The sequence below is a fragment of the Papio anubis genome, chromosome 10 (assembly GCF_008728515.1).
Source record: "Papio anubis isolate 15944 chromosome 10, Panubis1.0, whole genome shotgun sequence".
In the NCBI taxonomy this organism is placed as follows: domain Eukaryota; kingdom Metazoa; phylum Chordata; class Mammalia; order Primates; family Cercopithecidae; genus Papio; species Papio anubis.
The window spans coordinates 32268567-32296305 of record NC_044985.1 but is presented as its reverse complement, the minus strand read 5'-3'; the positions used below and the strand labels follow the sequence as shown (position 1 = coordinate 32296305).

The window sequence follows — 27739 nt, the reverse complement described above, 5'->3', positions numbered from 1 at the left end:
CATTGAAGGAAATTTGACAAAGGGCACACAGGATTTCTCTGTATTATTTCTTAAAATTGCATGCAAATCTACAATTAAAGCCATTAAATTTTTAGTTAGAAATCAATGGAAACATCAGAACTGACATAGATTTTTAGAATTAGCAACAAGAACATTAATACAGTTATTATGGCTGGGCTTGGTGGTTCACTCCTATAATCCCAGCACCTTGGGAGACCAAGGAGGGTGGATCACATGAGGTCAGGAACTTGAGACCAGCCTGGCCAACATGGTGAAACCCTGTCTCTACTAAGAGTACAAAAATTAGTTGAGTGTGGTGGTGCGTGCCTGTAATCCCAGCTATTCGGGAGGCTGAGACACAAGAATCGCTTGAACCTGGGGAGTGGAGGTTGCAGTGATCTGAGATCATGCCACTGCACTCCAGCCTGGGTGACAGAGTGAGACCCTGTCTCAAAAAAAAAGAACATTAATATAGTTATTATAATTGTATTCCATATGTTTAAAGAGATAGAGATATAAAAGCTATTTTTAAAAAGAGCCAAATTGAACTTCTAGAGATAAAAACTATGTCTGAGATAAAAAATACACTAGATGAGATTAATAGCAGATTAGACATTGCAGAAGAAAAGATTAGTGAACTTGAAGATATAACAATAGAAACTATCCAAAATGAAACAGAGGGAGAAATGAAACTGAAAATAAAATGAACAGAATTATCAGTGGCCTGGTAACTCTGCTACCTGATTCTATCTCCAGCACCCAGACTTAAGAAAACAACAACAACAACAACAAAACAACACAACTATCTGATAACTTCTGTTAACACTAATCAAAAGAAAGCCAGAATAGCCATTTGTGATAATCAAAACAAAAAACACCCAAATACCCATCAAGAAGTCAATAAACTGGTTGTAGTATATCCATATAGTAGAACATAACTCAGAAAAAAGAACTATTGATTTATGTAATAGCAAGAATAAATATAAAAATAATTATCCCAAGTGAAAGATGCCAATTGACAAAAGAGTATATACTGCATTATTCCATGTATATACAATTCCAGAAAATGTAAACTAATCTATAGTGACAGAAAGCAGTACAGTGTTTGGGGACAGCATGGAAGATGGGGAGAAGTAGGAGGGAGGAATTAGAAGGAAATACAAGAAAACTGCTGGTGGTTGTGTTTTCATTATCTTGATTGTGATGTTTTACGTGTGTTAAAACAGTAAAATGTACTCTTTAAATATGTGCTGTTTTATTGTCAATTATATCTCAAAAGGCTGTTAAAAATAAATAAAAGAAGAAACAGCTCTTCTTTACTGAAGAATTTCACTTAATAAAAGTAGAAGAAACGAAGGAAATAAAAAAAAACTCTATTATAATGACCACCTTAGTAATAATTACAGCAGGCATGATCCATCACAATTAATGCTAAAAATAGTAAGTGAAAGTTTAAGAAGACAGAGGATATTTGTATAATCTCAAAGTATCTCTTTCCACATAGTTATTAATTACAAAGGGGGAAAATAGCAACTTTACAGTGCAGAAGCCTGATGTAAACCTCTAAACCAAGCAATAAGGTTAGTCTCATCAATAATAAGATGTAATCAACATCATGTGACCCTACTATGAAGCACTGAGAAGGGCATATCACTTCCAAGTATTTGTCCTCAAAATGCATAATCTTAATCTACTAAGGATGAAATATTAGAAGAACCCAAATTGAGGGGCACTCTACAAAATGCCTGAATAGTACTGGAAGTGTCAAGGTCATGAAAGATAAGGAGAGACTGAAGAATTCTAACAGATTGGAGGAGATGATGGAGACATGAAAACTAAATGTAATATGGGATCCTGGATTGGATCCTGAAAAAGATAAAGTATATTAATGGAATAACTGGTGAAATGAGAAGAAAGCCTTTAGCTAACAATACTATATCAATGTTAATGTCTTAGTTTTAATAATTACATTATGGTTAGGCAGGATATTAACTTTACAGGGTTTAGTTAAAGGGTATATGGGAATGTTCTGCACAATTTTTTAACGCTTCCTGAACTCTAAAATAATTTCAAAATAATTTTTTTAAAAAACAGAATAAATCATAAGCTCAGACAGATGAAGAAATAGTAGCAGATCTTTCACCTGCTTTAAATTAGGGCAAGCATTCTGACCCACACGATTTCCTGGAAGAAATGAATACAAGAAACTGGAGATGAAATGACTGGATTGATGATGGTAATCTTTGAAGCACTATAAAGATAAAAGTCATGCTGGAAGACTAGAGAATAAAACTGTTTCTATTTTTTTTTTTTTAAAAGGAAAAGAATGTGGAGGCCTCAAATTATTAACCAGCCAGGCTTTAAGCCATGCTGCTGAACTCTGCAAAATTTCTTGAAGGAATTAATGAACAGATAGTTTTATACATGTTTAGAAAGGAAGGCAGTGAAAGCAAGCTTGGCTTCATCAAGAACAAGACATGTCAGACTAATCTTAATCATTTTCTGAAAGTATTACTTGGTTGGCAGATATGAAAAATGCTCTAGACATAGTTAATTTGATTTTAAGAAGGTATTTGGCAAAGCCATTCAAAATCTCCTTAAGGACCAGATGGCAAAACAAGAGCTAGATGATGTCTCAAAAGTCAGATATACTTATTATTGACTAAACAACCATCCACAGATTTATGACTCAACTTCCTCTTAGAGAGTTCTCTATTGGTAGATCAAAAGGCTTTCTCTGCAGTTCTATTCAAATAAACATTATTTTCCATTAACTAGGATGAACACAATATCAACAAGAATGAATGCAGAACAGAAGTAGAATCCAAATATCCTTAAAAAGGTAAAAAATCACCTTAAATATAAGATAAAATGCAAGAGATATAATTTATAGTATATGACATAAAAAAGACATTTGGCTAACTCCAAGTTTGATAAGTCTACTCATACAATATAGTTAGTAATAGGGTTAATAGGATCATAATTATCAGAAAGTGATATTCAGAGCTTATGTTACAATGTGGAACTCTTCTGATTTACTGAAAGTTTTTCCATATTTCATTCATCAGGTTTCTTTAATTCCTATATAAAAAAAAATCAATCTTCATGCTGGACGGAGATTCCAAATACCTTTGAAACAAGAGTCTTTGTTGAAAAATCATCCTGCCCAAATGGAATAGGAGTTAGGATCTCATTATAACCAGTTTCTGATTATGTCAGTGAATAAGAGTTTCAGCCCAGGGCCAGGATGGCAATAGAGTTAGAGTTGAAGAAAATAACCGGGAGAAGACAAATACTTAACAAGCACTGATAATAAAGAAGTAACATTCCTGCTGTGTCTTAGGTGCTAACCCTGCTTTAGCTAGAACCAGCTCCACTTTAATTTATTTTGTATATTAGGGTTCTTTCTGTGGAATACCATATTACTGAAAAAAAAAAGAATTTTAAAAAAGTAAAAAAGAAAAAGTTAAAAAAAGGATTCTGTCAACATTCCATTAGATAAAAGCATTCTATGTTTATAAATAAAACGAAACTGAAACAATTCAGTGATCTTTTAAAATATAAGGATCAGAAGACAGAAACACTGGGGCCACAAGATGCACATTCATGTATTAGCTAGAGAATAATAAAGCCAAATATAATCAAGTTGATCATATAAGCAGTTTGCTGGGGGTTGACAATTTTTACTACACAGTTTACCTTAATCAAGCCTTTTCTATCTCACACTTAAAACAATTTCATATAGATGTATTGAGACCCTCTAGGATTTTAAGAGTGAAAAGAGAGGAAAGGTATGTACTTGAATAATATTTGGCATCTGAAATCAGCAAGTCTTAGTAATGATATGACTGTTGGGGCCTGAGGACAATGTAAGGAGTTTAGGAAAGGTGTGATAAATAAATTATAACATATGAGTTATAACTCATTTGTTATGTAAGTCAGTGTCCTGGTGGAAAACAAGACAGTACACTCAAAAGTGTAATTTGCAGAAAAATTTATCTACAAAGACATGGATAAGATTTAGGGGAACTGACACAGGCAATATTGGAGACCCATTATCATATCTAAGTCAGAAAAGGGCACTTCCTGGGTGTTGACAGGAGTTGTGCCCTTCAGTAAATGGATGTAGCTAACTCATGGCAACCTTGTAAGAATACCCCAATCTCACTCCCTTCCCACCTTCTGATCTTTTCCAAATGCCTTCCATTGGGCCACACCCAGTTGGAAGCCAGAAGGCAAGAAAGCTCTTTGACGTAGTCATAAAGGTGACTGAACAAAGAGCAAGGTGGAGAATAAGTCTAGGTTGGAAATGTGAATTTTGGAATCAGCAGCTTATCTGTGATACTTGAATCTACAAAAGTGGAGAGTACACAGAATAAAAAGAGTAGTAGGTGAGCATGGAATCTACAAAAGGGAAAAAAGAAAGAATATCCCGAGGTTATGAGCAGTACTGTGGAAGTGTAGATTTCATGGAAATCAAGGGAGTAGAAAATTTGTGGAAGAAAGCTGCCATGAATGTTAGATATTGAAAACAGGGCAGTGGAACTGTGTTTGTAGCCGCCGCTGTGCATGGTCACCATGCTGCCATTGCTCTCTAACACCAGCTCTGGCTCTAGCTCACTAAACTCTAGCTGAAGGAGGAGGGGTAAGTAAGGAGGTCTCCATACCAGGCTCCTACACAGTTGACTGCCTCTATATCCACTGGATATGACAACTAGAAGATCACTGTTGCCCTTAGTGAGAGCAGTTCCAGGAATGTAATAGAAGACGAAGCTCAGTTTTAATGGGATAAAAAGTTAATGAGGGATGAGAATGTGAACACAGCAAACTCTATACTTTTGAGAACAATGGATGAGGGGAAAAGAAGAATGAGTTGAACACAGCTAGAAAAAAACAACATCAAAAGAGAATATTTTTTAGAGTGACAAGACAAATAACATTAAGGTATAAGGTAAAAAAAAAACTAATGGAGTAAAACTGAATGTATAAGAATTGGAGGGCTATTAGAGATTGCTGGAGCTTGTTCACCGGTACATCATGAGGGGGAAATGCCCTGCCCACAGCCCTTGCCCATGACAGCGTGGCTTATATGGTGTGATTCCTCATCAATACAGGTGACTGACTAACATTAGGCATACATGTTGGTTAGTGACCTGTTATCTATTATGAAAAGATGAGTTGGGGCCGGGCGTGGTGGCTCACACCTGTAATCCCTGCACTTTGGGAGGCCAAGGAGGGCGGATCACCTGGGGTCAGGAGTTTGAGACCAGCCTGGCCAACATGGTAAAACCCTGTGTCTACTAAAAATACAAAAATTAGCCAAGTGTGGTGGTGCACGCCTGTGATTCCGGCTACTCGGGAGGCTGAAGCAGGAGAATTGCTTGAGCCTGGGAGGCAGAGGTTGCAGTGAGCCAAATCATGCCACTGCACTTCAGCCTGGGCAACAGAGCAAGATTCCGTCAAAAAAAAAAAAAAAAAGTTGGACCAATGGATTCTCTTTATTAGGAGTATAAACTAAGAAATATGGAAATAATTGGCTGAATAGTGCTAGAAACTCAGATGAAAGGGTAGTGGTGTAAAAAGAAAGGATGGTGCAGCAGTAATGAGCCATGTTAAAGCTGAAGTTAGATGAAACACAATCCGTAAGCTGCTAAAGAAAACATCTGTGAAGTAGAACATGAGAACACTAGCTTTTAGAGAAAGCAGAACAGGCCAGAGATGAATAGAGAGAAGCAGAGGCTCTGTGAGAAACTACATCCCTTAAGGGGAGACAGTGAACTGCACTGGTATCTCATAGCTTTCCAGGTATGGTCCACTGGTATCCTTATACTAACTCACCTTTTCTCTTAGCATGAACGGGTTTTCTGTTCCACATCCTGAACTCCAACACCAAGACAAAGACTAAAAACAAAGCCATGGAGGAGATAGGAAAGGAAAAGTCAACGTGGAAATGGTTGGCCTCAAACAGGAATGAAAAACCTACACCTCATTGATCTTAGGAAGAAAGTAAGAAAAGGTATTGATACAGGAGTCAGAAGAAAGTTCATAGCTCTAATATATTTATCATGTAACAAAATGCGTTTAAATTAAATGAGTTAAGCATCTAACCAAAGAAGTTAGAAGAGAGGCACAGAGCAAGCGCAAAGAAACAAAGAAGGAAATAACAAATATAAAAATAGAATGACATTGAGAACAGCATTAACAAAATAATAACAAGAAAAAATAGCAAACCAAAAGCTGATTACTTAAAAGTATTAATAACATAAGCACACTTTTGTTGAGACTAAAAAGAGACAAAAGACAGAATGTTCAAATAAGGTATGGAATGAACAAAAAATGAAAAACAAAACAAAACAAAAACAAAGTATAGAATGAGAAAAGGGAACTAACTGGAGACACCACAGAGATTAAGAAACATAAGAACGGTTATTATGAACAACTATATACTAAAATATTTGAAAATAGAAATGAAATATATGAATTCCCAGAAAAATATAGAATATCCAAATTGTTATAATATAGAGCTTGAATAAGAAATAAAGAAATTAAAGTGACAATCAAAGACCACCCTTCTCAGGAAACCCCAGAGTAAAATAACTGTAGATTCTACCAAATTTTCAAGGTATAGTGAATTCCTATTTTAAGTTGTTCCAGAAAACATAGAAAGAACAAAAGCTACTCAAGTTATTATTTATGAGGCTATCATAAACTTGACTCCAATATAAGGTTAAAATAATGCCACGAAAGAAAAAAACAATATAGCCACACAGTGAATTCAGGATGTCAGAAAACAATAGGACCCCACATATTTATGGGTGCAAAAATGCATTTGCTATTTGTATATCTTAGAACATTTGTAACATAAAGCAGTAAAAATTACAAATAACACTAGATAGCAATAAGGTAACATTGTCTAAATGTCTACCCTAGTTATAAGCATGACCTTTTCTTTTCAATTCAAAATTTCAATATATCCTCAGTGACTCTCAATAACTCCTATTACCCTCAACGTACCAACTTCCCCTCCCATGCCACTGTATTGTGTTACTGCTACTAATCCTTCAGGTGAATTAGAGTTGAACGTGAACACCAAGAATATCTGTTCTGTCTGCAATTTATCTGAAAGGAAGCTGTGCTTTCTGTATCTATCAAAGTTGGAAAACTAGAGGCTAAAATCCAAAACCAGGATAAAGTGAGAAGAGACCAGGGTAATGGACAAGGGTAGTGGGCAAGGACAAGGAGATATTTGCTGCTGACACTCATATTTGGTGCATCTGGTTAACTTGAATTAGGATAATTTAGACAATTTAGAAGCACTGGTTTATAGCGTTGATGCACAGGGATCAATTTTTTTTTGTTCTTTTTTATTTTGGGGGTGCACAATCTGTTTCTTGGTATGGTTTCAACATCAACTCCCTGCCAACCTATGAAGATTACGTCTGTGAGAGATGTCCTTGGAAAAGGAGATGTCAATCATAGACTGTGCCACTTTACTGTCTTGTTATTTTAACTAGTCTGGGTAATATACTGTTTACTTTCCTTAATTTCAGACTTTTGACTGTTGGAGGTGATTTATCTCTTCATTGTAGGTTGAAGAGGAGATTCTGAAACCTATGGAAAACAGATTGGGTGGGCATAAATTTAAAAAATTACATGGAAATACTTTCCCACAGGATTGCCAAACTTCTCAATTCTCTAAAACATGCTGATAGTTTCTTGTTTTCCTTTGTCCAGATACTCACACAGGAGTGAGAACTTAATAATTTTAGAAGGCCTTCATCTTTAACTCCCTTGGCTTCTCTATAACAAAAACAATATCAAACGTCCTATGGCCTATAATATTTCTAGGACTAACTAAATCCTGGAAATACAGAAAAGAAATATACTGTAACCCCTAGCAGAGGATTACAGGCTATATTTAAGAGGTTGAAGGGCAGTGAGTTTTTACAAATGTTTCCAATTTGCAATGACATTAAATAAAGAAATGAAAATAAATCTTTCATTGTAACCATTATTCTCTAAGTTAACAATGGACTAAATATTTATTTAAATAAATAAAGAGAAAATAATTCCTAAGCTCACTGTATTAAGAAAGAATGGGTCCGATTTTACGAATGCTCTCTATACTGCAGGCCTGATGAAGGCGAACACAGACCAGTAAGTAAAGGATGAAGAGAAGTTCCTCAGGTAAACTGGAGTAGGGGAGGCCTTTTAGCACAGAGCTGGAGCTGAGGCTGGCTCTCCTTGGTTTAAGTTACCGTTTGATTTAAACAAAGGCATAAAATAACTGTCAGACAGATAAAATATCCTCAAGAAGTAATTTGGAAAAATAAACACACCAAAAAAGTCAGGGAACAAAGCTTGTACAGTGCTCAGGCTATGGTGTACATAAGTGGCTCTCAAACTGCAGCATGATTAAGAATCACCAGCATTGTGTGTGAAAATTCAGAACTCCAGGCCAAATTGAAGATACCAGATTGAGAAGACTAGGGTAGCATTTTGGCATCTGTATTTTTAACGAGCAACTCCAGGTAATTTTTATAGAAGTGAAAGTCTAGACACAACAAACTGAAAAACACTGATCTATAATATCATAAAGAAATAGGAGTATTTGGCAGTTCCCCAGTTTATTTTTGTTAATAAAAGCCAATCAAAACCCATAACAAAGATTTGAAATTTGGATTCATGCTATGTTGCTGTTTACATTGTTTATTATAGAAAACTATAGCAATAATGAAATGTGATAATCATGTCTTCCAAAACCCATAGTCTAATATGAACTTTGTCTACATTATTAGAAAAACAGATGTTTGTAATAAATAGTATCACTGTTATATGCAGGAAAAAAACCCAATGAACTAATTTCTACTTTGTGAGAAAAAAGAAAAACAAAAATGTACATAATGTGCTATACTAGGCTTGGAGACAAGCTACAACAAAAAATTATGAAGTTTTCCAATAATGCAATACAAGAAGAAAGAACAGGAAAAAATAGTGAACACATATAAGGGTCAAGGGAAATATCCTTTTGTAGAAATACATGTTGTATATCTTTATTCCTTGATGAACAGATGCAAAACCTAAGACAATATTAACTTATCTGTTTTCAGAATGATGATTTGTAAATATTTGCTTTTATCTGATAACTTCATCAATATATCTATTAGCTTTCTGTATCTTTGACGAGATACAGAATAATTGAAAAAATGTGCCTATTGTAAAAACATCTGGAAGCTTCCATTAATTTTTATTTATATACCTTCTAAACTCAGGAAGATGAACATATTAGACAGGAATGTTGTCTGCTGATAAGAAATCCATTCCTTGTTTTAGGTGACCCCAAAGTATATTACTTGTGAAATATATAATGTCAAAAGAAAAACATTATAAAGTCAAACATTACATTCAGGCAGGAAAAAGATTTAAATAATATAAATTACATCAAATCATCCTGGTATTTGCTAAAATCCCTAGTATGCAGTGCAGAGAAATAGTAAGTCATTGAGTCATTTAGTCTGAGTGAAGCAATAAAATGTCAAAAATATAGCTGCAAATTAAACCTGTAAATTTTTCTGTTCGTGCTAAAATATATACGAATATGATAAAATTATTTTTAGCTATGGATTTTCCCTAGTAAATACTGTTCTTTAACGCTGTATTCTAAAACATCTAAAAATAATCAGCATTTTTGTAAGCCCTTAACGGAGGAAACAAATAACCCTGAAATATGACTTGATTAAATAAAATATTCAGAAACCTCAGGACATTTTCTTCTCTTGTCTCATCGATTACTAGGTTTATTAAAGAGTCTTGGGAGTTTGAATTTATTGGCTTGAAATGTAGACTTTGAACTTTGCAGAGTGATTTGTGAATGTGCCTGTTAAAGGCTGTAATCATTCCTATCCTATGTAGACCTTTGAAATTGAATTCCTTAGAGAAATAGGAAAAGAAATTCCAAAAGGGATTAATATTATTAAGAACTTCTCAACACCAAAAATGATGTGCATAGGATGTATATTTTATTTAAAAATTTTAATTAACAATTATTACTATAGGCCAGGCACAGTGGCTTGCGCCTGATTTCCCAGCACTTTGGGAGGCCGAGGTGGGAGGTTCACTTGAGCCCAGGAGTTCGAGACCAGGGCAACATGGTGAAACTCCGTCTCTACAAAAAATACCAAAAATTAGCTGAGTGTGGTGCATGCCTGTAATCCCAGCTATTTGGGAGGATGAGGTGGGAGGATTACCTGAGCCCAGAAGGTCGAGGTTACAGTTAGCTGAGATCATGCCATTGTACTCCAGCCTGGGCGACAGAGTGAGACTCCATCTCAAAAAGTATATATATACATATATAATTATTATTATAGACTGAAAATTCAAATGTTGATGCTCTAACCCCTAAAGTGACTGCATATAGAAATATGGCCTTTAAGGAGGTAATTAAGATTAAATAAGTCATAATGTAATAATCAAAACAGCATGCTACTGGTACAAAAATAGACACACAGATCAATGGAACAGAACAGAGAAACCAAGAGTAAAGCTACACACCTACAACCAACTGATATTAGACAAAGACAACAAAAACATGCAACAGGTAAAGGACTCCCTATTCAATAAATGGTGCTGAGAAAACTGGCTAGCCATATGCTGAAGACTGAAACTGGACTCCTACCCCTCACTATATTAAAAAATCAACTCAAGATGTATTAAAGACTTAAATGTAAGACCTGAAACCAGAAATTCTAGAAGAAAACCTAGGAAAAACCTTTTCTGGACACTGGCTTAGACAAAGAATTTTTAACTAAGACCAAAGGCAAATGCAACAAAACCAAAAACAGACAAATAAGACTTAAAGAGCTCTGCATAGTAAAAGAAAAAATCAACAAAGACACAACCTACAGAATGGGAGAAAATATTTGCAAACTATGCATCCCACAGAGGTCTAATATCCAGAATCTATAAGGAAATTCACAAATCAACAAGAAAAAGGTGAATAACTCTATTAAAAAGTGGCCCAAAGAAATGAACAGACACTTCTCAAAAGAAGACATACAAATGGCCAACAAACATGTGAAAAAATACTCAATATCACTAATCATCAGGGAGATACAAATCAAAACCACAATTAGATCCCATCTCACACCAGTCAGAATGGCTATTATTAAAAAGTCAACAAATAACAGACGTTGGTGAGGATGTGGAGGAAAGGGAATGCTTATATACTGTTAGTGGGAATGCAAATTAGTTCAATCCCTATAGAAAATGATGTGGAGATTTCTCAAAGAACTAAAAATAGAACTACCATTCTATCCAGCAATCTCACTACTGGGTGTATATCCAAAGGAAAATAAATCATTTCCTCAAAAAACACCTGCACTCTTATGTTCATTGCAATACTATTCACAATAGCAAAAATCATGGAATCAAGCTAAGTGTCCATCAATGGTGGGTTGGGTTGGAGATATACATATATACATATATGTGTATATATATATATTTTCCTATTTATATCACATTACACACCCCCCCCATGGAATACTATGGAGCCATAAAAAGAATGAAATTATGTCCCTGCAGCAACATGGATGGAGCAGGAGGCCATTATCCTACGTGAAATAAATCAGAAACAGATAATTCAATATTGCATGTTCACACTTAAAAGTGGGAGCTAAACAATGGGACATAAAGATGGAAATAATAGACATTAGGGACTCCAAAAGAGGGGTAAGGAGTGGGAGGTAAGGGTTGAAAAACTACCTATTGGGTACTGTGTTCACTATTTGGGTAATGGATTCACTAGAAGGCCAAACCCCAGCATTACATAATATACTCATTGAACAAACCTGTGCATGTATCCCCTGAAATTATAATAATTTTGAAAGATGAGGTCATAATGGCATGGTTCCAATCCAGTAGGATTGGTGTCCTTATAAAAAAGGGAAGCGACAACACAGATGCACATGCACAGAGAAAAGGTCATGTGAGAAGACAGCAAGAAGGCAGCTGTCTGCAAGCCAAGGAGAGAGGCCTCAGTAGAAACTAAACCTGCCAGCACCTTGATCCTGGACTTCCAACCTCCAGATCTGTGAGAATAAAATATTTGTTGTTTAAGCAACCCAGTCTGTGGTATTTTCTTAGGCAGCCCTAGAAAATGAATATAATTATATGATGTATAAAATATATATACACATATATGGGAGCTATGAAGCATAATAACACATGCTTACAAATCCATACTAACTCTAATCTCAAACTCCCTGCCCCAGAAGTAATTATTATCCTAATTATTTTTCCAGGAAAACATTGAATTATCTTAAATAAAATGGTTCAAAAGTAACATTTTTAATAGTTTATATCCACAATGATTTCATATATAAGTCACCGAAGCCTTCTCTAAATTATCTGTATGTAGGAATCAACGATTCTCCCTTAACTAATTTACAAAATCCAACTTTGAACATATTTTTCAATTGCATTCTTCTAAATTTTATATTCGTCATTCCTTTGCTGTGGAAAAAAACTTTTACCACATATTTAGGTAGTGCAAAACAATACGTTTTGTTCCTTTGGTCAAGCTGTCTTCTTCTCCACCAATAACACACTTTCTTAAATCCTACAGCTTTACAACAAATCTCATTTTCTGACAGAGCAATTCCATCCTATTTTCCTCATCTCTTGTCTATTCCATGCTCTTTGCTTTTTCATATGAAGTTTAGATTCCTCGAAAACCCTGTTAGCATTTTTCACTGGAATCAAATTAATTTATGAATCAATTTGGAGAGAACTGACATCTTGATTATATTGGATCTAATATATTAGTATAAGCTCCATTTAGATGTTTAATGTTGCTCAATAAAGTTTATGGTTTTTCCATAGAGATCACACACATTTTTGTTATTTTCATTTCTGTGTACTTTATATCTTTGTTACTATAGTAAATATTATCTTTCCTAACTTTTTTGTATTAGAAATGCAACTTATTTTTGTAAACTGATTTTACAGTCAAATAAATGGCAGCTAAATTCTCCTACTATTTTTAATAATTTTCCTATTTCTAATTATTTATTAAATCTAATAATTTAATTTTCATTTGTCATGTCCTTCAGACAAATGAAGACAGTTTTATTTCTTTCTTTTTAATGCTTATACTTTGTATTTACTTTCTGTTCTTGCTGTGAGAACTCTGACCTCCACTAAAATGTTCAATCCTATTGCTCTGATTTTAAAGTAAATGCTTCTAGTACTTCATTGGGAAGAAAGATACTTGCTGTATGTTCTTCACAGACAATCTTCATTATGTTAAGGACTTCCTTTCTATTTTGCAAAGGGGTTTTTTTCTTTCATTCTTCCCATGAATGAGTCAGTTGAATTAAAAATATCTATTGAGATGATCATGTTTTTTTTCTCTATTAATCTGTTAATACGTTAAATAATTTTCCTCTCTAATGTCAAACCATACTTGTATTCTTTGGATGCCTTCCTTGGTCATGATGTATTTTCTTTTTTATATATACATTATTATATTCAGTTGGCTAATATTTTGTTTAGGATTTTGTATTAAAGTTCATGAGTGAGAATGCCTTGTGCTTTTACTTTCTCTTGCTGTCTTTGGCTGGTCTGGCTATTAAGGGTTTGATATAGATGTACGTTGCTGAGTTTAGAGATAGTCCATCTTTTTCTATTCTCTGGAGGAATGTGTAAGTTTGAAATGACCTTCATTTGAAAGGCCAGGGGTCAGTTATAGCCATGTAGGCCTAGAGCTTTTTATTTTTTTAATGAGAAGTTTTTAATTAAATATTTGATTCTTTAATATTTACAGGACCATTTTAGCTTTCAATATTTTCTTGAGTCACTTCTGGTAAGGTATAATTCTTAGGAGTGGGTACAGTTCATCTTAGATTTCACAGTTTATTGGCATATAAAAACATATACCATATGTTTATTGGCATAAAATATCTTCTTATCTTTTAAATGTCTACTCACAGAGATGTGTGCTTCCCTTTTTTACGCACATCACTTATCTCCGTTTTTTCTTCTTAAATTTTAACTAAATAAACTTCCACAGGTTTGTCAATTTTATGGGTCTCTCAAAATAAGTAATTTCAGGTTTTGTGGATCCCACTGGCTGAATGTATGTTTTCATTTCATTAGTTTCTGTTCTTTATTATCTCATTCTTACCTTTTTTTTAAAGCTGTTGTTCATTTTCTAACTGAATAAATTGAAAACCTAGGTCATAATTTGTGGCCTCTTTTTTTCTAATGTAAGTGGTTGAGACTGTGTATCTATAAATTTTACATGTTTAGTTTTTGCCCAGTTAAAAGTACTTCTTTGGTTAAACAGTTATTCAAAGATTTAAAACGTTTCTAAATGTGTAATAAATTTTAAATTTATCTTTTTGATATGGACTTTTATTTGTCAGAGAATGTGGTCTATGAGACAATTCTTTGAAATTTGCTGAGACTTTGTGGTAAAACTATGGCAGTTTTTGTAAATGATTAATCACTCAAGAAGAATGTGTATTCTCTAATTGTTGGGCACACAGTTCAACACAGACAAATGTATATTAAGATTTATTATACTGAATTTGCCATTTTCTTCCTTTAATTTAATTGAATTTTATATATTCAGAGGTTATGATATTAAGTGGATAAAGAGGCTTATGAATATATTTTTCTACTGAGTAGTACCTTTCATTATTATGCGGTGACCTTCCTTATCTCTAGTCATATTCGTTGCATTAAAATCGATGCCCAGTTTTGTTTTGGTTGGTGTTTGCCTGGCATAACTTTTTGCTATTGATTCATTTTCAATCTTTTCACATTTTTATGTTGCAGAGTATAATGTTCTTAGACTTGTTTTCAGTATCTCACTTTTTGCTTTCTGTTTGCACCACTTCTTCTATGCTTAAAATCTCACTTATTGTCTTAAAAATAGACTTACAAAATTTATATTTATTTGTTTGAAACTGTATTTATTTCATTTCCTCCCTCTATTGGATTGCAATCCTTTATGGGATTATAATCTCTTAGTGGGTTACCTTGGACATTTTACTAGGTATACTGATGGTTCTTGCTATACCCCCTCCCCTGGCTTTCATGCTATTTTTGTCTAACATTTTATTTTTGTCCTTTTTATCAATCTCTGAAACTAGATAAGATAATAATACCTATTAGTAGTATTAATAGCAGCAGTAATGGTGTTTTATAAAGATTTTATTGGATTTACTCACATTTGCCAATTTTTTCACTCAATGTTCCTTCTGGCATCTCAGATTCTCCTTTGAAATTATTTTTCCCTTTTTATATATACATTTTATATATGAATACATTTTATATATAAATGTATATATAAAAATTCAGTTACTGAATTTTTTTCTAACCATTATCTTTCAGAGGTTTCTTTAGTTTATGCCTTTTGATAGTACGCTCTCTGTTTTTGATTATCTTTTTTCATCTTTGGATTGAAGGAAAGTTTTGGTAGGCATTCATTCTTAGGTTGACAAGTATTTTCTCTCAGCACTTTGAAAATATTATTCCATTGATTTCTAGCTTCCATTATTGCTGTTGAGAAGTCTGTGGTAAATTTCATTGTTTCTTTTCAGGTTATCTGTGTTTTTTCCCCCTTAAGCTGCTTTAGCATCTTTTTTGTATTTGATGACCTGCAGCTTTGCCATATTATCTCAAGGTATGGATTTCTTTTTATTTCTTGTTTGTTATACACTGTTTTCACTATCTGTAGACCCCTGCTCTTTACTGTTTTTGGAAAATCATTAGCCATGAGCTCTTTAAATATTATCTTTCTTTCATTTGCTCTATCTTGTCTTTGTGAGTCTTTTACTAGTCTCAGACTTTCACATTTTAGTCTACAAATCTCTCCCTTTCATATACTTCATGTATTTTTCTTTCTACGCTATGTTCTGTGTCATTTAAAAAAACTCTGTCAATCCACCAATTGTCTCTTCACCTGTATCTAAATATAAAAATAGGAAGATTCAAGCCACAAGACATTTGTTACTTTCCAAACTGGTCAATGGAAAGCAATAACTATACGTTTGTAATTACCCAATTGCATATTTGTAAATATGCATTTTTCTACATATATTATTAAAATATATTGAAGCTATACCAAATTCTAAGTGAATTTTAATTAGAATATGAGTGCTACATAAACACATTAAGACAAAGGTAGCCAAATGAATATTTTTAAAAACTTGATTACAATTAATGATTTAAGACATAAGAAGATAAACATTTTGTATCTTTTTTAATAGTAGAGAAACTGAGTATTTCTCATGAGAAAAAAGTTCTCTCGAACACAACTGATGAGCTATTTATGATATAGTATAAAACTAAAACTACTCTGACAAAAAACTGATTTATTCTACTTAAAAGTGAGAGGAAAAAATTTAATCATGTCCTCATAGTTGCAGAGCTATAACTTATTAGGCAGTAAAAGAAATGCTTAAAGTAAGGAAATGAAATATTACTTTTCAGTTTTGAAAAGGCAGGCTCCTAAACTCTTAAAACAGGTTAGAAATTTTGGAGGTTAATGTGAAAAAGCAGCAATATGACTCAGGCCAACTTTGAAATTTATCGGGAAACCAAATGTCATTAAACTGATTTTTTTTAGTATTTTATCTTTGCTTAGAATAGTTAAGGATTAACATATAAAACCATTTTACTCACAGACAGTATCATTTTTAAGGAGTGAAAATATGTATAAATTAATGAATACTGTAGAATGCATTAAAAGAAAAAGGCAATTCATACAGCTTATCTACAGTTTCCTGCATATACTCTGAATTACAAAAGGAAATACAGGAAAGTTACTGGTTTATAGCCTCAGTCCCAAATCTTAGCTACATAATAGCTAATTTCTATTAAGAGGGAACACTTTTTCATGCAAAATTAATGCAATGAAAAAATGGATACTTTTATTTCATTTGCTCCCATGATAACCTTAAGAAATATATACTCACCCAACTAACCAAATTTCTTAAGTACAAAGTTCAAATTCAAAGTATGAACTAACTATCCTTCTCTTCTTTACCTTTTTGTAGGTTTCTATTGTCAAGGATACCCTAGAAGAAGGAAGGGGATGGAGAATACTTAGACTGTCTGTCCATAAGGGGCAGAGGACAAACAAGAAGTATTGGAGGAAGCAGAGTGAGTTATTGAAGGCCTCCACAGTAGAGACAATTTTCAGCCTCCTCTTTAGATTTATATAATTTCTTATGTTTTGATGAAAATAATTTAGAGGAAGCAGTGAGAGAGACATAATCACAACATCAGTGGTCAAACTGTAAGAAATGCAGAGAAAGTGTAATAGTTATACAAGGTGTCTATTTGTTTGCTTAGTTGCCCATGAAGCAAAGACATAGCGGTCCCTTACTGGTTCTCAACCAGCAATAATTTACTATCTGTGATGGTTAATACTGAGTATCAACTTGATTGGACTTAAGGATGCAAAGTATTCATTCTGGGTGTGTCTATGAGGGTGTTGCCAAAGGAGATTAACATTTGAGTCAGTGGGCTGGGAAAGGCAGACCCACCCTTAATCTGGGTAGACACCATCTAATCAGCTGTCAGCATGGCCAGGATATAAAGCAGGCAGAAAAATGTGGAAAGGTTAGACTGACTTAGCCTCCCAGCCTACATCCTTTTCCCGTGCTGGATGATTCCTGGCTTTGAATATCCGACTCCAGGTTCTTCAGCTTTGGGACTTGGACTGGCTTCCTTGCTCCTCAGCTTGCAGATGGCCTATTGTGGGACCTTGTGATCATGTGAGTTAATCTACTTAATAAACTCCCCTTTATATATATAGGGATAGAACTAATAGGATATATATATCCTATATATATCCCATATATGTATATATACCTCATATATACATCCTATATATATCCTCTCTCTCTATATATATATCCTTTAAATGCTACATTACACTTAGAAAGCATTCAATAAGTACTTGCTAACTAACTATATATATATATACTCATATCTATCTATCTATCTATATATATCCTATTAGTTCTGTCCCTCTATAGAACCCTGACCAATACAGTACCCTAATCTAGTATCTGTCAACGTATGAAGACAATTTTTTTCTGCATAAATACTAAGTACATTTTATTGAAATATAATATGAATATTTTAAAAGTATACAAATCATACCTGTAGAGCTTAACAAATTTTTACAAAGTGAACACACCCATGTAATCAGCATCAGGTCAAATAGGATAGAGAACCAGAACCTTGGAAATTTCCTTTAGGACCCCTCAAGGGAAGACAATCTTGTTGATCATTCTGAGTATGTGTATGTATGCTATGGGAATCTAGTAGGCAGAGGTCAGGGATGCTGCTAAACATCCTACAATGCACAAGAAAGCCCCAATAACAAAGACTTATTCATTTACAAATGTCAATAGTGCTAAGGATAAAAAATTCTGTACTACAACCCCAGATGTGCTTCTCTCTTTCACTCAAGCACAGATGATGATAGTTAGAGCAGCTAACATTTGGTGGGAGTGATTTACTGAGAAAATAATTTGAATGATTACTGAAGGCAAAAATAGGGGTAAATTTCCCAAAGAAATATCTGACCCCTAAAAATTTCAAATAATGCAATGAAGATTTAAGATGAAAATTAATCTAGTTCATTGGTATTGGTGGACATTTATCACCTGTGACAGCCCTCAAATTTTGAACGCTTTCCTTATATTTTGGTAATTTTCTATGAAATGGCTCCAATCTTAAGGCAGAAATCAGAAAACTAGCATTTCCAGACTTCTAACAGCAAGGCAAGGATCCCATATCCCAGCAATGAAATCCACAGAATATGATTTGAAATTGGAAGCAAAGGAACTGGGGATGCAAGTCTTCCTGAGGGAACTGATTTGTTGGAAGAGTCATCAGGTTCCTTGGGGATGACAGTGGTGTTCAGATTTGTGCATTGTAAGTGCTGCGTGCAGTGGATCAAGCTCCTGGAATGTGCTTGCACAACATTACTGATTAGACAACTCCAAAGCCAGCTCTCTTGTCTTGCTGATATCTGTTAGCAACATTGTCAATACCTTTAACACGTTCCTTTTGCTGTTATACTGGTCAGTGAGGATTATTTGGTTTGCAATAAAGAATACTGACTGGTAGAAAAGTGTAAAATGTAAAAAATATTTCTTTCCTAAATTCTTTTGTAAAAAGTTACTGAAGAGTCAGCAGTTAGGAGGCCTATGATATGCTATCAAACCATAGTGTTTTGAATCTGGTGCTTACTGTATTTTCATTGATGACTTGTATCATACTTTGGAGAAGATGCTAAAATATGAGAAGTCTGAGACTGTAGCATTCAGGATAGATATTTAACATAATGTTATACATACCAGGTATTAAACAATGTTAGCTAAGAACTTAAATGAATTTGAAATAATATCACTAAGTTGGACAAGTGATCAAGTATTTTAAAAGTACTGTTTTCTAATATTAAGAAAAAAGCACACATAGGAGTAAAAATAATTTAAAATATAAGTATAGTCATATGCATGTGTGGCAGAAAGGAAGCTAGACATGACAATTCAAGAGGATAGTATAATCTGTACTATGATTATTTTGTATGTATTGTACCAATTTGCACATCTGCCTGAGAGACCATCTTCTGCATCCCAGAGTCCTGAGACGAGGTACTTTGTCTTTTGCACCTTAACCTCAGGGTGAGGGAGCATATGGGTCACCTTCAGGCCCACCTACTGTGGAGAAAAACTTAAAACAGACGGTGAACAGGCGCTAGGCCTTAATTTTCTTTAATATCACTTTAAATTCTACATTACACTTAGAAAGCATTCAATAAGTACTTGCTAACTAACTATAATTTATGGAAGTTATAAAAAACAACAACTGGACATCTTAGTAAGACTTGTAACAAGAAAAATAGAAGCAGGTCGCATACTGTTTAATCTTGCTCAACGGTCTTTTGCATTGTAAGAGACAATATGGTAATTGAGGACTGTTAAATATCTACATATACGTTCAGAATTGTTAGACCCTCTGACTTTGTAGTAAGAAAATACATGGGCATATGCATGTTCATGTGTGTGTGTGTCTGTGTGTGTGTGTGTGTATGTATAAACATATTTAGTTTGGAATAAGTAAATGGGCCTTGTGTGCAACGTACAAAGCTAAGCAACGTTCTGGGTTTGGCAAATCGGCATCTAGTAACTACAACCCAATCAAACATTTTGGTATATAGGCTGAGTACCCCTTATCCAAAATGCTTGGGACCAGAAGAATTTTGGAATATTTGCATTATACTTATCAGTTCAGCATCCCTAATCTGAAAATCTGAAATCCAAAATGCTCCAATGAGCATTTCCTTTGAGCCTTATGTTGGTGCTAAGTCTCTGATTTTGGGGCATTTTAGATTTTTGGGTTATGGATGCCCAGCCTATATTATGTTACTGCTGATATCAGGTAAGCCTGGATTCATCACTAAAAGAAACACACTAAATAAGGACAGAGGACAGAGGAAAGCCACAAAGTAAATTAAAGTATTATGAATAATTCTAATCAACAAACATTTTTAAAAGTATTGTAGTCACCTGATCACTGAGAGTAGCTTATTCGGTTTGTGTTTTCATTAACCATCTTCTAATAAATGTTACTCATCTCAAGAGTCTCTAAAAAAGGTAATTTGCATATAGAGAGGTGGTTTTTAAAATTTAGATTAAATTCATCAATATTTATGCCACATATGTACTATTAATTTGAAATTTTGAAAATCTTAAAGGCTCTAAAATAGCATGCTCTAGAAAGCCTTATGGTTTATCTATCATTGGATAGATAATGCATATGATATATGATAAGTGAAAGCTAAAATGGTATTTGTAAAACTTGTCCTTCCAATAACAAATATAGAAGAACATATTTGTATTTTTCCCTATAATTAATCCAAATCAGCAAGGTTCATTACTGTGTTAGGTCATTATCTGGTTATTCAATATGCACTTCTCACTGTAATGCAATGCTACCAATGAACAAGAGTATTATATCCAGAATTGATGGAAATCTACCAAAATCATGAGTGGAAATAAAATTTAAATAAATAAAATCTTATCAAAGATACCCTTTCCCTCTGTTCTCTGAAAGCTTTGAGTATTGAAACCTATTCAAAAACAGGCCTTCTTGCTTTCCTGTGGTAAAAAAGAACTGACTTTCCATTTTTCATTAAAATCTATTTATTTACCAAAGTTAAAATTCAATTTTGTAGCCATATCAAAACATAATTCTTTAAAAAAAGGTAAAGACTATCTACAGCTAAACTATGTGTTTATTATAGCATGTAACCAAAAGATGTAGGTCTTTAATATACTACAGAGAGCTAATTAGAATAATTGCTCAAAGGCTAAATTACTATTCCTCAGTTGCCTTGCTAGCAGAGTTGGTGGAAAATCAGAGGAAAAATTATAGAGAATAACAATGACTGCCCAACATTCCAGGTTCAAGTAGAAGTTACTTTCCACTAAGTCTTTTTTTTCATGATATTTAGCTATCAAACACTTCGAGTTTCTTGAGCCCACTATACTCTCTTCCATTTACTTCACTTACACTCACATTCTCTTTGCTAACCTTTCTCAAGCTCTTGCCTTTCATCTTAATTCTATATTCACACTTTTTCTTACATTTGGCAATCTCCCTCTTTGTCCAAGGCCATTTCTCCAGATTCACCACTACTGTCTTTCTCAAACAACATATCATAATGCTTTTCCCACCGGTGAGGGCTCATGGTGTAATCATGAGTTACTGTCCTTTACATAAGGATGAACCTCATGATCTCACAATCATTAGTAGGCCATGAATTTGACTTGTGTTTCTAGTGGTAGAGCATGGATTTTCATTAATAAACCCATATTCTTTTCCCTGTGTCGCTCTGAAAAGGTGCCTCTGAAAGGGTATGACAAGATTGTGTGGCTTGAATTGCTGTATACCAATTAACGATAAAGAGCCCAACAATCAGAATAAATAAGACAAATATTTTCTTAGGAAAAAAATCTTCATGATTATTATTTTAGATCTCTAATGTAGATGATAAGATTGTTTTTGTTGTTAACGCTTAGCATATCCTAGACATTCAATGTATTGGTAATGTTATTAAGACTGCTATTTATCTTTAAATAATGTGATTTGGATCCAAAATTCATTTATAGTTTTCTATTCGTAACTTTGCTAATTAAAATCACTGACATTCATAACTACCCCATATGGGTTAGCAGCTCTTACTACATATCTCCGTAGAGTGTTTTACTTACTTTTGTATCTATTATATTACCTTATCATGGTCCAGTTTGCTTGTTTTAAACAAGTTGAGAATGGGGACTGTATCTTCTAAGTCTACAGCTTTAGCTCAACCACAGTACTTGGTACACATGTATATGATATAAGCTAAATGAATATAAGCCAAAGCAGGTTTTTCAATAGTGTATTCAATCACCAATATCAAGGGTGAATTTAATATGCTGAAGTTTTTATAGGAAGGTCACCATATGTATAAGAGAATCACAACACTGACGGAGGAAAAAAGTCTTTTTTAAATTCCTGATGGAGTTATTATTTTGAACTCCTACAAGTTACGAATTCAGAACCAAAAATGGCTCTCATGTTAAGTATAAGAAGATGATGAAACCCGCCTGATGTAATAAACAGGCCTTGACTTGAAATTCTGTGCCCTTCTTTTCCACCCTAAGTTATTAATTTCTTACTAAAAGATCACACAGTTTAGGGATGCTTTAGCAAAATCTAGAAAATCTTGGAAGTTCTGAAATTAACGTAGTATTTATAGCCTAGTTTCCTAGAGTGTTCTTTTTCTCCATCTGTTGGTTGTTGATACAGTGTAACTTTATATTCAGATTACAGAAACACAGCAAGAAAGAGTTTTTCTTTTTTTAATATGTTACAATAAGAATTCTGGCTTCATATCCCGGTGTGAGACAGTTATTCTCTTGCTAAAAAACATCTAATTGAGAGGGAAAAAAAGTAGGTCAACATTGATGCGGAATTCTTTCTGTTGTAAATAAGAGCTCCAAGATTTAATTCTATAAAATCATTTACATGATGACACATGACCATTTTCTCATAGAAATTATATGGTCATTAAAAGGGCAAGAGTATTAACATGTTTTATGCAGTACATCTTAAATGTAGACTTTAAAATTCTTGATGGAATTTAAAAAAAACTAAGGAACAGCAGAAAATAAAAATAATTTGTTAAAATGCTTATACACATATCTATCCTTAGAAAGCTACTAAATTTTCCATGAGAAGACAATCCTTTCTCTCTTAATGCTTATAATGTTGAGAATAATAATATTTCTTCTTAAACAGAAACACCAAAACAATATTAAAATCCTGCTTCAAATATACTCATATATTTGCAAATACTTGGTTCCTAGTTATCCCTCATCTATGTTCTTGCTTTGGTTTGGACTCTTAGATTAAAAAAATTAAAGCAGGTAATATCTGAATCTGTAACAGTCTTTTTCTCCTAATTTCCTATTACATGGTAAATATCTTTAAAAAAATTAGGCTGTCAGCTGGGATGGTGACTCATGCCTGTATGGTGACTCATGACTGTAATCCCAGTAATCTGGGAGGCCGAGGCAGGCGGATCTCTTGGGCTGAGGAGTTCGAGACCAGCCTGGGCAACACAGTGAAACCCTGTCTCTACCAAAAATACATACATTTAGCCAAATGTAGTGGTGCACATCCATGGTCCCAGCTACTTGGGAGGCTGAGGCAGGAGGATCACTTGAACCCAGTGGGCAGAGGTTGCAGTGAGCCGAGATCGCACCACTGCACTCCAGCCTGAGTGAGACTCCATCTCAAAATAAGTAAGTAAGTAAATAAATAAATAAATAGGATATGGTGCAATTTAGTTGTCTACATTTTACTCTGAATTTACTAACTCTCATTGTCAAAAAACCACCAAACACTAATATTTAACTTCTGAATAGAAAGGTATAATACTACATTTCTGGGAATACAGACCAGATAGCTCATTAGGACAATGAAGGCAAAATTTACATTAAAGTAAGAAAATATATTGTAAATGTATCGTGCCAGGTTTTTAAAAACTATGGTGCATGCAAAATATTTAAAATTGAGGATATTTTGATAATTGTCCCATTTTATAAATATAAACATATTATGGTAATTTATGATACAAAGCAAGTATCAACAACTAGGCAATTTCTTGTACAAAGTCTTTTTTAACAACACATGTTTCTCAATTTAATATGTAATCTATCACGTTTATAAAGTGATGACAATGCTTTAGTAGAAAATACAGAGGAGCCCGGGCGCGGTGGCTCAAGCCTGTAATCCCAGCACTTTGGGAGGCCGAGACAGGTGGATCACGAGGTCAGGAGATCGAGACCATCCTGGCTAACACAGTGAAATCCCGTCTCTACTAAAAAATACAAAAAACTAGCTGGGCGAGGTGGCGGGCGCCTGTAGTCCCAGCTACTTGGGAGGCTGAGGCAGGAGAATGGCATAAACCTGGGAGGCGGAGCTTCCAGTGAGCTGAGATAGGGCCACTGCACTCCAGCCTGGGAGACAGAGCGAGACTCCGTCTCAAAAAAAAAAAAAAAAAAAAAAAAAAAAAGAAAATACGGAGGAAGAAAAATGTTCCTGGATGAAGCTTTTGTTACACTTCAATTAGCCAGGTAAAGTGGGGAATAAAGAATGAGTAAATGTATGGTAGGTGGGGTGGGGATTGGAAGAGACTAGATGTAGCAGTTTTATGTGTTTTGAAATAGCTATTTATTATACATCCCCTAAGTGCATTCACTTAAAATATTAATATCCTGAATTCAAATGGTACATTTAACATAAAGAATTTAACATGGCTCACAAATATAATATAAACTATCTTTTCTAGAGGGAGGCAGATTAATCACTGTAATTTTGCTTCATAATTTTATTGAACACAGGAGTATCCCAAAAGCTATTGAAATAAAACCAATCACAACAAAAAGAAAAAGTATTACAACAAAAAGAGAAAGTATTACAACTTTTTATTTCAGTATATATTCAAACACATAGAAAAGCTGCAAGAATAGGCTGAGGGACTCTTGTAACTCTTTATTCAGATTCCTCAACGATTTACATTTTTCTCTATTTAATTTGTCATCTTAGTATCTATCTGCTTAATTTGTACTTCTGGAATCTTTGAGAGTAAACTGGAGCAATGTTCCAATTCACCTCTAAATACTTCGTTTCCTTAGAACATGGATATTCTCTTGCATAATTACAATGATCAAATTAAAAAATGTAATGTATCTAATCTACATACCCTATTCAATTTTTATAATTGTCCCAATAATGCCCTTTGTGGGATTTTATAGATTTTAAAAAACACCCTAGGCCAAGAACCAATCAATTATCACATGACATTTAGTTGCTAAGTGTCTTCAGTTTCCTGCCTTTTTTTTTTTTAAAGTTTTTTAAAAAAATGGAACCACTACTTAGTCTTTCTTTTTCATGACTCTGGCACTTTTGAAGAATGTAGGCCAGTCATTTTGTTAAAAATTTTTACTGCATGTTGCATTTGTCTGATGTTTCCTCATAATTCAATTTAGGTCATGCATTTTAGTGGGAATGTTACAGAGGTGATGCTGTGTCCTTCTCCATGCATCATATCAGGAGACACATGAAATGAAAGTTTATTACAATACTGGTGGCGGTAACTATGATCACTTCGTTAATGTGATATCCGTTGGTTTCTTCACTGCCAAATTAGTAGGTTTCCTTTATAATTAAATTTTGAATATTTTGAAACTAATATAAAATTTTACTCGCTAATTTTAGCATCTAATAGAAGGGATAATAGAGTTAGAAAATGATTTTATAACTCTATTATCCCTTCTATTAGTTGGCATTCTGATGTAAGAAAGAATTTTCTGTTCTCCTTCATTTATGTATTCATTTATATTGGTCTGGATTGATAAGATTCTCATTTTATACAGTGTGTTATAAATCATTATTATCATTGTTTATTTTAATGCTCAAATTGCCCCACATTTGGCTGCTGGGACTACATTAACACAAGACTGCCTTAGTACTGCTTCAGTTGGAGTCCCTTTACCAAGAATTAGTAAGAGCAGAATGTAACTATTGTGAAACACATTTTGATGCTCTTTTAAAATATTTTTTGTTTTTATTTATTAAAAAATTTTTAAAAAATACTTTAAGTTCTGGGATACATGTGCAGAATGTGCAGGTTTGTTACATAGGTATACACATGCCATGGTGGTTTGCTGCACCCATCAACCCATCATCTACATTAGGTATTTCTCCTAATGCTATCCCTCCCCTAGCCCCCCAACCCCTGACAGGCCCCAGTGTGTGATGTTCCCCTCTCTGTGTCCATGTGTTCTCATTGATCAACTCCCACTTATGAGTGAGAATGTGCAGTGTTTGGTTTTCTGTTTCTGTGTTAGTTTACTGAGAATGATGGCTTCCAGCTTCATCCATGACCCTGCAGAGGACATGAACTCATCCTTTTTTATGGCTGCAGAGTATTCCATGGTGTCAGATTTTCTTAATCCAGTCTATCACTGATGAGCATTTGGGTTGGTTCCAAGTCTTTGCTATTGTGAATAGTGCTGCAATAAACATACGTGAGCATGTGTCTTTATAATAGAATGATTTATAATCCTTTGGGTATATACCCAGTAATGGGATGGCTGGGTCAAATGGTATTTCTGGTTGTAGATCCTTGAGGAATCGCTACACTGTCTTCCACTGGGTGAAGTAATTTACACTCCCACCAATAGCGTAAAAGTGTTCCTATTTCTCCTCATCCTCTCCAGAATCTGTCATTTCCTGACTGTTTAATGATCGCCATTCTAACTGGTGTGAGATGGTATCTCATTGTGGTTTTAATTTGCATTTCTCTAATGACCAGTGATAAAGAGCTTTTGTTCATATGTTTATTGGCCGCATAAATGTCTTCTTTTGAGTAGTATCTGTTCATATCCTTTGCCCATTTTGTAATGGTTATTTCTTTTTTTGTAAATTTGCTTAAGTTCCTTGTACATTCTGGATATTAGCCCTTTGTTAGATAGGTAGATTGTAAAAATTTTCTCCCATTCTGTAGGTTGTCTCCTCACTCTGATGATAGTTTCTTTTGCTGTGCAGAAGCTCTTTAGTTTAATTAGACCCCATTTGTCAATTTTGGCTTTTGGTGCTGTTGCTTTTGGTGTTTTGATCATGAAGTCTTTGCCCATGTGTACATCCTGAATGGTATTGCCTAGGTTTTCTCCTAGGGTTTTTATGGTTTTAGTCTTATGTTTAAGTCTTTAATCCATCTTGAGTTCATTTTTGTATAAGGTGTAAGGAAGGGGTTCAGTTTCTGTTTTCTGCATATGGCTAGCCGGTATTCCCAATGCCATTTATTAAACAGGGAATCTTTCCCTATTGCTTGTTTTTGTCAGGTTTGTCAAAGATTAGATGGTTGTTGATGTGTGGTGTTATTTCTGAGGCCTCTATTCTGTTCCATTGGTCTATAAATCTGTTTTGGTACCAGTACCATGCTGGTTTTGTTACTATAGCCTTGTAGTATAATTTGAAGTCAGGTAGTGTGATGCCTCCAGCTTTGTTCTTTTTGCTTAGAATTGTCTTGGCTATATGGGCTCTTCTTTAGTTCCATATGAAATTTAAAGTAGGATTTTCTAATTCTGTGAGGAAA

The 27739-nt window shown here is 34.1% G+C and overlaps 1 protein-coding gene across 9 annotated transcripts in view; it reads right to left on the bottom strand.

The window, feature by feature from the left end:
• The window catches only part of MBD5 (methyl-CpG binding domain protein 5), a 493059-nt gene that overhangs the window by 104698 nt on the left and 360622 nt on the right, over positions 1 to 27739 (bottom strand). The window contains exon 1 of one of the 9 annotated variants that reach the window (XM_009182196.3): positions 16983 to 17068. The exons of the other annotated variants lie outside the window; for them this stretch is intronic. The gene's annotated coding sequence lies outside the window, so the exon portion shown is untranslated. Of the gene's footprint in view, positions 1 to 16982; positions 17069 to 27739 lie in introns of those variants that run through there. 9 annotated transcript variants of the gene reach the window in all.